At 42.2% G+C, this 10,208-nt stretch overlaps 1 pseudogene; it reads left to right on the top strand.

Moving 5' to 3' along the window:
- Positions 1-2,629: 2,629 nt before the first annotated feature.
- LOC120057735 lies at positions 2,630-8,401 on the top strand (annotated as a pseudogene).
- Positions 8,402-10,208: the final 1,807 nt, after the last annotated feature.

The following is a 10,208-nucleotide window of genomic DNA, read 5'->3' as shown; positions in this document are numbered from 1 at the left end:
CAGGTAGAACCCTTTTGGGTTCCATGTAGAACCCTCTGTGGAAAGGGTTCTACTTGGAGCCCAAAAATATTTCATCTGTAACCAAAAGGGTTCTTCAAAGGGTTCTCCTATGGGGTGTCGTGTCTGGACTATCATTAAATGTAAAGACTGTATATTATCAAATCAATTCTCTAGGTTTAATTATTCCGTGATTAAACTAATCATGCAAACATTAATTAACTAGGAAGTCGGGGCACCACGGAAAATGTTTAGAGGTAGAGTTATAATTTCCCGAATATAACTCTTCAGATATTTTAATATCTGATCAATTAGTCTTCTATTAATGAATTATTGTTACCTCATCAGTTCTCATTCCAAACGTCATAAATTCCTGGTTGTCTACACAAACCCTAGTTTCCATAATGAATCAGCATTATACAAATTGGCGTAATTATTTATTTACTAACTAACTACATATTCACACAGAATTAGATAACAAACAAACAGTAGATATTTCGGTTACTACATGATACAAAGAAAAAGTCCCTAGCGGACAAAGCCGATATGACGGCTGGTAGACAAAGGAAAGCGGTGGGGACTGAGGAAGAGTGGGAAAGACAAAATGGATTCATGACACACAGTGGATAGTTATATTCATTGAAATGCTAATCCTGTGCACATGAACGGCTGCTCATTCGAGAATAATTGCAATGTATATACACTGCTCAAAAAAATAAAGGGAACACTTAAACAACACAATGTAACTCCAAGTCAATCACACTTCTGTGAAATCAAACTGTCCACTTAGGAAGCAACACTGATTGACAATAAATTTCACATGCTGTTGTGCAAATGGAATAGACAAAAGGTGGAAATTATAGACAATTAGCAAGACACCCCCAATAAAGGAATGGTTCTGCAGGTGGTGACCACAGACTACTTCTCAGTTCCTATTCCTATGTTCCTATGTTTTGGTCACTTTTGAATGCTGGCGGTGCTTTCACTCTAGTGGTAGCATGAGACGGAGTCTACAACCCACACAAGTGGCTCAGGTAGTGCAGTTCATCCAGGATGGCACATCAATGCGAGCTGTGGCAAAAAGGTTTGCTGTGTCTGTCAGCGTAGTGTCCAGAGCATGGAGGCGCTACCAGGAGACAGGCCAGTACATCAGGAGACGTGGAGGAGGCCGTAGGAGGGCAACAACCCAGCAGCAGGACCGCTACCTCCGCCTTTGTGCAAGGAGGGGCACTGCCAGAGCCCTGCAAAATGACCTCCAGCAGGCCACAAATGTTTCGTGGTTGTAGATGTTTAGGATGGATACTTCAGAGTACTATTCAGAAATGTTCTCATAGAATAGATGCTTCGGCAGTTGTCGGTATTCTCGTTCTAGGTTTACGTAATTTCTAGCTGCAGACTAGTAATTTGTGTCGTCTAGAATTTGCTTCGTGAATCGATAGTCTCAGAGTTTAACAATTTCTAGCCATGTAGCCAAAACTACAGCTGTATGATCCAATGGTCTATAGAATTGTAGCCATTCCAACGTGGGGACTATGTCCCGGCGTTCTCTGACTTGATGTATATTTTGTCAGATGGTGTTTTATACTCTGGAAGAAGGGGCAGTTCTATGACGTCTAATGTGATGTCTCGGCTCACGGGGGTGTGGCAACTGACTCATTTAGAAGGTTAACATCACCTTACATTTGTTCAAATAGTTTCATGGTTAATCACATACGTTTCACAATATTTATATGTAAACCTGACAGCTGGGAAATGTACACTTTAAGAGATACAGTTATGTGTGTTTCATGTCCTTCATGAGATCACCAAATGAAACACACTCGTCATAACTGTCCCTAAAGTGTCCATGGACCATTCCCACATTCTCAGAAGTAGAAATATTGTTTAATTCTCCCATTTTGAGGATTAGTAGTTTGGCCAAGTCACTCTTTGTTCTCTCTCCCTCAATACTGCATGTCCAAAGGGGGAGAGGTTCCCTTCCAGGAATTCCACTAGGTGGCAGTAGTAAAACAATGACTAGGCCATTACGAATGACTGAATGGATGGAATGTGACTAATTCCTATAAAGACACTGGAAAGGGTTGGACCTAATACAATTACCAAATTAACATGCTCCATCCAGCACCATCTTAGGCTCGACCAACTAATAATTACTAACTCTCTTAACAGGTCAAATACACACTAAGGTGCTATAATAACCAACATTTTAAGAAGATCATTTGTGTAAATGAGCAGGGTTTAGCAATTTTTTGGGACGGTATTAAGTAGTGATGATGACAAATATTTTACTCAGTAAGGTCACTCCTATAGAATTCTATGTTCACTCCCACTAAGCCCGACTTTGAATGGTTGATGTCTCAGGCTTATATGTGCTGTGTGTGCAATTACCTGGGGAAGACGTTACACCAATAAATACTTACCTTGATGAACGCTGCCAACCTAAAGAAATTGATAGTGTCTTTCTTCTGAAACCAAGTTATATCTCCCTCAGTACACAAACACGTACACAGCAAAAACGAGCAATACCGCACAGTGCTGGACCCAGTCAGGTATTTGACACACTCACCCACTCCCCCGCTGAAAGATCAGCCTCAAAATATTGGCAGGTTGTAGTCAAGCCTTGGTCTCCAGCATGGGAACAGAAGAGGAATACCTGGTGCGGTGGTCTCCGGTTGGACTACTCCAAATCATCTTGTTTCTGACACACACACACACACACACACACACACACACACACACACACACACACACACACACACACACACACACACACACACACACACACACACACACACACACACACACACACACAAGCTTTGCAGGTCCATTAAAAATGTAAATACCTCTCACACCCTACAATAACCTATGGCTCATGAAAGAATCTTCATAAATCAGCAGAACGTTAATAACCTATTTATTGACACTTTATATATGGTACTGTAATACTTTGTTTGAAGTGGGACACCTTCGGTCATTCATAACACATCCATAAAGACTCCATATTGCATGACACTGTACTTAATTTAAAGTCAGACACCTTTGGTCATTCAACTTTTGTACACCTGTGGTGTTCCCGGTCAAAAATGACCGGTCATTAGAAATGAATGGGTGAGATGACAATTAGTGCATAAAATGTAGTTCAGGCAGATGCCCATTCATCAGATGGACACACTTCCTCTCCCAGACCCCACATGCATGTGTGTTTGAACACACACACACACACACACACACACACACACACACACACACACACACACACACACACACACACACACACACACACACACACACACACACACACACACACACACACCTCACTCCCTTTCTTGGCTTATATGGCAACCCCCACGGGAACCTTTCCACAAAATAATATTTCCCCCACGGGAAGCACACATGTTGGCATTCTCACAAACAATCGCAACATTGTTTCAAATATATAGAACTTTTCTCGCAGCTCTGGTATATAAAGATTTTTTGAGGCCTTGCTCACAATTCAGTCTGTGGCAGCACAATGACCAAACGATATACTGTAGGTGAGGCTCTTGATCATATCTTTGATCATGACCCTGGTGAGGAGGAGAGAGGCCAGGAAACTGACAGTGAAGATGCATTAAAGGAGGAAGTGTCAGAAGTTGAAGAAAACACAGAATATGATCCAGACCAAGGGACAACCGATGTGGGACAATCCAGTGATGAGGAAACAGGGACCTGCTGAGGTTGTTGTTACATTCCGGTCAAAGAATGGGAATTTGTCCTGGTCGTCATCCCCATCTGAGAGGAGAGGTCGGCTGTCGGCTGAAAATGTTATCAGGATGACCCCAGGGCCAACGAGATCCGTCATATTGATGACATAAAATCCTGCTTCGAACTGTTCCTGACAGAGTCAATCGAAACTATAGTGATAAAATTGACAAACTTGGAGAAGAGACGCGTTAACAAAGACAACTGGAAGGAGGTAGACCGGACAGACGTCCAGTCATACGTGGGTCTCTTGATTTTGGCCAATGTGTACAGATCCAGAAATTAATCTACCACCAGCATATGGCATGCAGAGTCTGGTCGGGCAATTTTTCGTGCCACTATGTCACTCCAGATATTTCACGTGTTGTCACGGGTGATTCACTTCGACAACCGTGATACAAGACCAGGCCACCGTCAACAAGACAAGCTGGCAGCGATCAGAGAGGTTTGGCACAAGTGGGGGGAGCACCTGCCACTCATCTATAACCCAAGTCCAGAAATCACAGTGGATGAGCGTCTGGTCGCTTTTAGGGGACGCTTCCCATTCAAACAGTACATGCCAAGCAAACCATCTAAATATGGAATGATATGGGCAGCATGTGATGCCAGGACACGTTATGTCTGGAACATGCAGGTTTACACCGGGAAACCTGCTGACGGTGTTCCCGAAAGGAACCAGGGGAAGAGGGTGGTCCTGGAAATGACTGCAGGTCTCCAGTGGCACAACATAACAAGTGACAATTTAATCACCTCATATGCTCTTGGTCAGGAGCTACTCCCAAAAAAATGACCATGGTGAGGACGGCAAGAAGGAACAAGCCTGAGTTGCCTCCTGCTTTACTCTCTACCAAGAACAGGGATCGTTTTTCCTCTAAATTTGCCTTCACTGAAACACACAATATTGTGTCCTACTGCCCGAAGAAAAAGAGCAATGTGCTCCTGATGACAACTCTGCACAGGAAGGCCGCTGTGAGTACCAGGGAGGACAAGAAGCCCAACGCTGTCCTGGATTACAACAGGAACAAAGGGGGAGTTGACAACCTTGATAAGGGACAGTTGAAGTCAGAAGTTTACATTTTATTTATTTTTATTTTATTTTACCGTTATTTTACCAGGTAAGTTGACTGAGAACAAGTTCTCATTTGCAGCAACGACCTGGGGAATAGTTACAGGGGAGAGGAGGGGGATGAATGAGCCAATTGTAAACTGGGGATTATTAGGTGACCATGATGGTTTGAGGGCCAGATTGGGAATTTAGCCAGGACACCGGGGTTAACACCCCTACTCTTACGATAAGTGCCATGGGATCTTTAATGACCTCAGAGAGTCAGGACACCTGTTTAACATCCCATCCGAAAGACAGCACCCTACACAGGGCAGTGTCCCCAATCACTGCCCTGGGGCATTGGGATATTTTTTAGACCAGAGGAAAGAGTGCCTCCTACTGGCCCTCCAACACCACTTCCAGCAGCATCTGGTCTCCCATCCAGGGACTGACCAGGACCAACCCTGCTTAGCTTCAGAAGCAAGCCAGCAGTGGTATGCAGGGTGGTATGCTGCTGGCATTCACTTAGGTTGGAGTCATTATGACTCATTTTTCAACTATTCCACAAATTTCTTGTTAACAAACTATAGTTTTGGCCAGTCGTTCAGAACATCAACTTTGTGCATAACACAAGTAATTTTTCCAACAATTGTTTACAGACAGATTATTTAATTTATAATTCACTGTATCACAATTCCAGTGGGTCAGAAGTTTACATAGATTAAGTTGACTGCGCTTTTGAACAAGCTAACTGAGGCTAATTGACATCATTTGAGTCAATTGGAGGTGTACCTGTGGATGTATTTCAAGGCCTACCTTCAAACAGTGCCTCTTTGGAAAATCAAAAGAAATCAGCCAAGACCTCAGAAAAAAAATGGTAGACCACCACAAGTCTGGTTCATCCTTGGGAGCAATTTCCAAACGCCTGAAGGTACCACGTTCATCTGTACTAACAATAGTACGCAAGTATAAACACCATAGGACCACGCAGCCGTCATACCGCTCAGGAGGAGACGGGTTCTGTCTCCTAGAGATGAACGTACTTTGGTGCGAAAAGTGCAAATCAATCCCAGAACAACAGCAAAGGACCTTGTGAAGATGCTGGAGGAAACAGATACAAAAGTATCTATAGCCACAGTAAAACAAGTCCTATATCGACATAACCTGAAAGGCCACTCAGCAAGGAAGAAGCCACTGCTCCAAAACCCCCATAAAAAAGCCAGACTACGGTATGCAACTGCATATGGGGACAAAGATCGTACTTTTTTTGAGAAATGTCCTCTGGTCTTATGAAACAAAAATAGAACTATTTGGCCATTATGACCTTCGTTATGTTTGGAGGAAAAAGGGGGAGGCTTGCAAGCCGAAGAACACCACCCCAACGGTGAATCCCTGGGGTGGCAGCATAATGTTGTGGAGGTTCTTTGCTTCAGGAGGGACTGGTGCATTTCACAAAATAGATGGCATCATGAGGAACGAAAATGATGTGGATATATTGAAGCAACATCTCAAGACATCAGTCAGGAAGTTAAAGCTTGGTTGCAAATCGGTCTTCCAACTGGACAATGACCCCAAGCATACTCCCAAAGTTGTGGCAAAATGGCTTAAGGACAACAAAGTCAAAGTATTGGAGTGGCCCTGACCTCAATCCCATAGAAAATGTGTGGGCAGAATTGAAAAAGCATGTGCGAGCAAGGAGGCCAACAAACCTGACCCAGTTACATCAGCTCTGTCAGGAGGAATGGGCCAAAATTCACCCAACTTATTGTGGGAAGCTTGTGGAAGGCTACCTGAAACGTTTGACCCAAGTTAAACAATTTAAAGGCAATGATACCAAATACATATTGAGTGTATCGTACACTTCTGACCCACTGGGAATGTGATGAAAGAAATAAAAGCTGAAATAAATCATTCTCTCTACTATTATTCTGACATTTCACATTCTTAAAATAAAGTGGTGATCCTAACTGACCTAAGACAGGGAATTTTTACTTGGATTAAATGTCAGGAATTGTGAAAAACTGAGTTAAAATGTATCTGGCTAAGGTGTATGTAAACTTCCAACTTCAACTGTATGTTACTTTTTATCTTTCAAGTCTCATCTACTTTTTCTTCTATTACCAGATTGTTGTATCTGCAACATAAAAATAATACATGTTGTTTGGTGAAATGCTCATTGAATTTGTGAACAATATGGAGTCAATTCTATTCATTTGAAATCAAATCAAATGTTATTAGTCAGATGCGTCGAATACAACAGGTGTAGGTAGACCTAACAGTGAAACGCTAACAAACCAACAATGCAAATTAAAAAAAATATGGATAAGAATAAGAGATAAACGTAACAAGTAATTAAAGAGTAGCAGTAAAATAACAATTGCAAAACTATAGAAAGGGGGTACCGATACAGAGTCAATGTGCAGGGGCACCGGTTAGTTGAGGTAGTATTAACATGTAAGTAGAGTTATTAAAGTGACTATGCATAGATGACAACAGAGAGTAGCAGTGGTGTAAAGAGGGGGAGAGCAATGCAAATAGTCTTGGTCGCCATTTGACTAGATGTTCAGGAGTCTTATGGCTTGGGGGTAGAAGCCTTTTAGAATCCTCTTGGACCTAGACTTCACACTTCGGTACGGCTTGCAGTGCGGTAGCAGAGAGAACAGTCTATGACTAGGGTGGCTGGAATCTTTGACAATTTTTAAGGCCTTCCTCTGACACCGCCTGGTATAGAGGTCCTGAATGGCAGGAAGGTTGGCCCCATGATGTACTGGGCCATTCGCACTTCCCTCTGTAGTGCCTTGCGGTCGGAGGCCGAGCAGTTGCCATACCAGGCAGCCTGGTAAGACAAGGGGCGGCGGACTATGTATTTTTGTAAATAACAGTTTGTGCACGACATCTTAGGAAGTTTCAAGCTATTGCTCGCCTGAGGTAGAGTATCTCATGATAAGCTGTAGACCACATTACCTACCGAGAGAGTTTTCATCTGTATTCTTCGTAGCTGTTTACATACCACCACAGTCAGAGGCTGGCACTAAGACAGCATTGAATGAGCTGTATTCCGCCATAAGCAAACAAGAAAACGCTCACTCAGAGGCCCCAGTGAATATGTAGAGGAACCATTTTAAATATGTAAATATGTTTTTTTATGTGATAAATTAAAACAACGCTTTGATGCAATTTTTCACATCACTATGCAAGACATGAAATATCACTTGTATGTACTCATTATTTTATATACTGATTGTTGCACTTTTGCAGGTTATTGGCACATACTCTTGTAAGAGGATGACGGCACATTGGCTCATGGTGGTGTTCTTCAACATCCTAGATGTGTCGGCCTACAACGCGTTTGTGGTGTGGATGGAGGTGATTCCAGGCTGGAAGCTGAGGAAATTCTTCAAGATGAGACTATTTCTAGAAGAGTTGGGGAAAGCCATGGTGGTACCCCTCACTCAAAGGCGCCAACACCTTCCTCCAACACCATCCTCTGCTGGATTGGTGAGAGATATACAAGGGCCAGAAAAAAAGATCTACGGCCGCCAGAGACAGAAGAGACAAAAGGAAGAGGTGCAATCGGTGTGCACCAAGAGATGTCAAAACGAGCATTATGTGTCATAAATGCAGTGCATATATTTGCAAGGCACATGCAATAACCTCCACATATTGTCCAACATGTGCATGAGAACACACAAAATGTAACCACCATTGATTGACAGATTGTGAACATTTCAATGTACTGTACTGTTTACACCTTCTATATCCTGTACATGTGACAAATAAACATTGATTTTACTTTATATGGTAATTTCATTGTTTAGCTAGCTAGCTACATGTCTAAACAAAAGACTCCACAATGCAAGTAACCATTTCACTGTACCGTTTACACCTTCTGTATCCTGTGCATGTGACAAATAAACTTTTGAATTCATTATATAGTGTGTGTTTATCAGACACGGTAATGTGAAGAACAACATGACCTGCACCGAAGTCAAATTAGGATATACCATCAGGCCAACAAGACAGTGTCCAAGTTCTAAAATTATCCGTTAGAATGCCCTGCTTTTATTTCATCACACTCACACCCGTAAGCTATTTTCTGTAATTGGCTTGCCATTAACTTGTAAATAATGATCTTGTTGTGAGTTTATTTTCTTGTAATAATGAATACAAATTAGCTAAAGTTAAGACGTAGTCAGCTATATGATATAACGCTAGCTAGCTAGCTAACAAGCTACAAACCAGAGGTGTGGACTCGAGTCACATGACTTGGACTCGAGTCAGACTTGAGTCACACATATGATGACTTGCAACTCGGCTTTGACTTTAACACCAATGACTCGTGACTTGACTTGACCTTGAGCCTTTTGACTCAACCTGACTTGATACCCTCCCCAAGCCCAAATATAAAAAATTATGCTATTAAGAAAAGTGCGCACCACATCAACTCTTCATTTAACGGATTACAGTTTGAACCGGACAGCAGCCAATCAAATTGTGCCAGCTGAGAAAAAGTTGTGCGTGGCAGTGCAGAGGAACATCGGCGGGTGAATTCAGATGGCGCCCTTGGAAAGATGATACCCAAAATTAATATTTTCGGATATAAAGACAACACTGTATCAACTATTAAAGTAATAGTTTGGCCTACAAACTATTACCCCTTTATTGAAAGATGAGACTCTCACAAACACGATGGTGTTCTCCGTTTTGCTCTACGCCCCCCACAAGCGTCATAGAACCCATCTGAAGTCGGTACCGCCAATCTTCTGTCTGTAGCGTCTGAACAGTTTGGGCTACACAATAATATGACCCCTCTATGGAAAGGTGAGACTCTCACAAACACGTCGTACATGTTGGTGTTGGGCCACCATGAGCTGCCAGAACAGTTTCAATGTGCCTTGGCATAGATTCTACAAGTGGACCTAAACCATGCCAGGAAAATGTACCCCACACCATAACATATTTATTCAAGTGTTTCCTTTATTTTGGCAGTTGACTCTATGCCTACAGTCGGGACGGCAGCATTTGGGAAATGTGTGACTATAAAAAAACAAAGGCCCGAGGCCTAAGATTTCTTAATTCGGCCCTGCACATGCTCTCACACATGCTCTCACACATTCTCACACACGCACAAACACAAACACACACATTTAACAAATCAAATCTAATTTTATTGGTCAAATGCGTCAAAGTTACAGTGGAATGGTTACTTACACGTTTATAAAAGTCCCTGCGTTAGATACCATTCAAAAGTTGTATGTATAGAGTTTAAATGGTAAATCAAGAAGTGAATTGGCTTGAATTTGCTTTGGTGACATATAAAGTGTTTGCATAGGCTGTTATATACACCATAATGTAACACATTTGTAAGACAAATAATGACCGGTGAATTTCAGATTTGTTGTAAACTCTAACGTGGTGACTTGAC

Source organism: Salvelinus namaycush, chromosome 13 (genome assembly GCF_016432855.1).
Source record: "Salvelinus namaycush isolate Seneca chromosome 13, SaNama_1.0, whole genome shotgun sequence".
NCBI lineage: Eukaryota > Metazoa > Chordata > Actinopteri > Salmoniformes > Salmonidae > Salvelinus > Salvelinus namaycush.
Note: the sequence above shows the minus strand (reverse complement) of the source record. Positions and strands in the feature narration are given on the sequence as shown.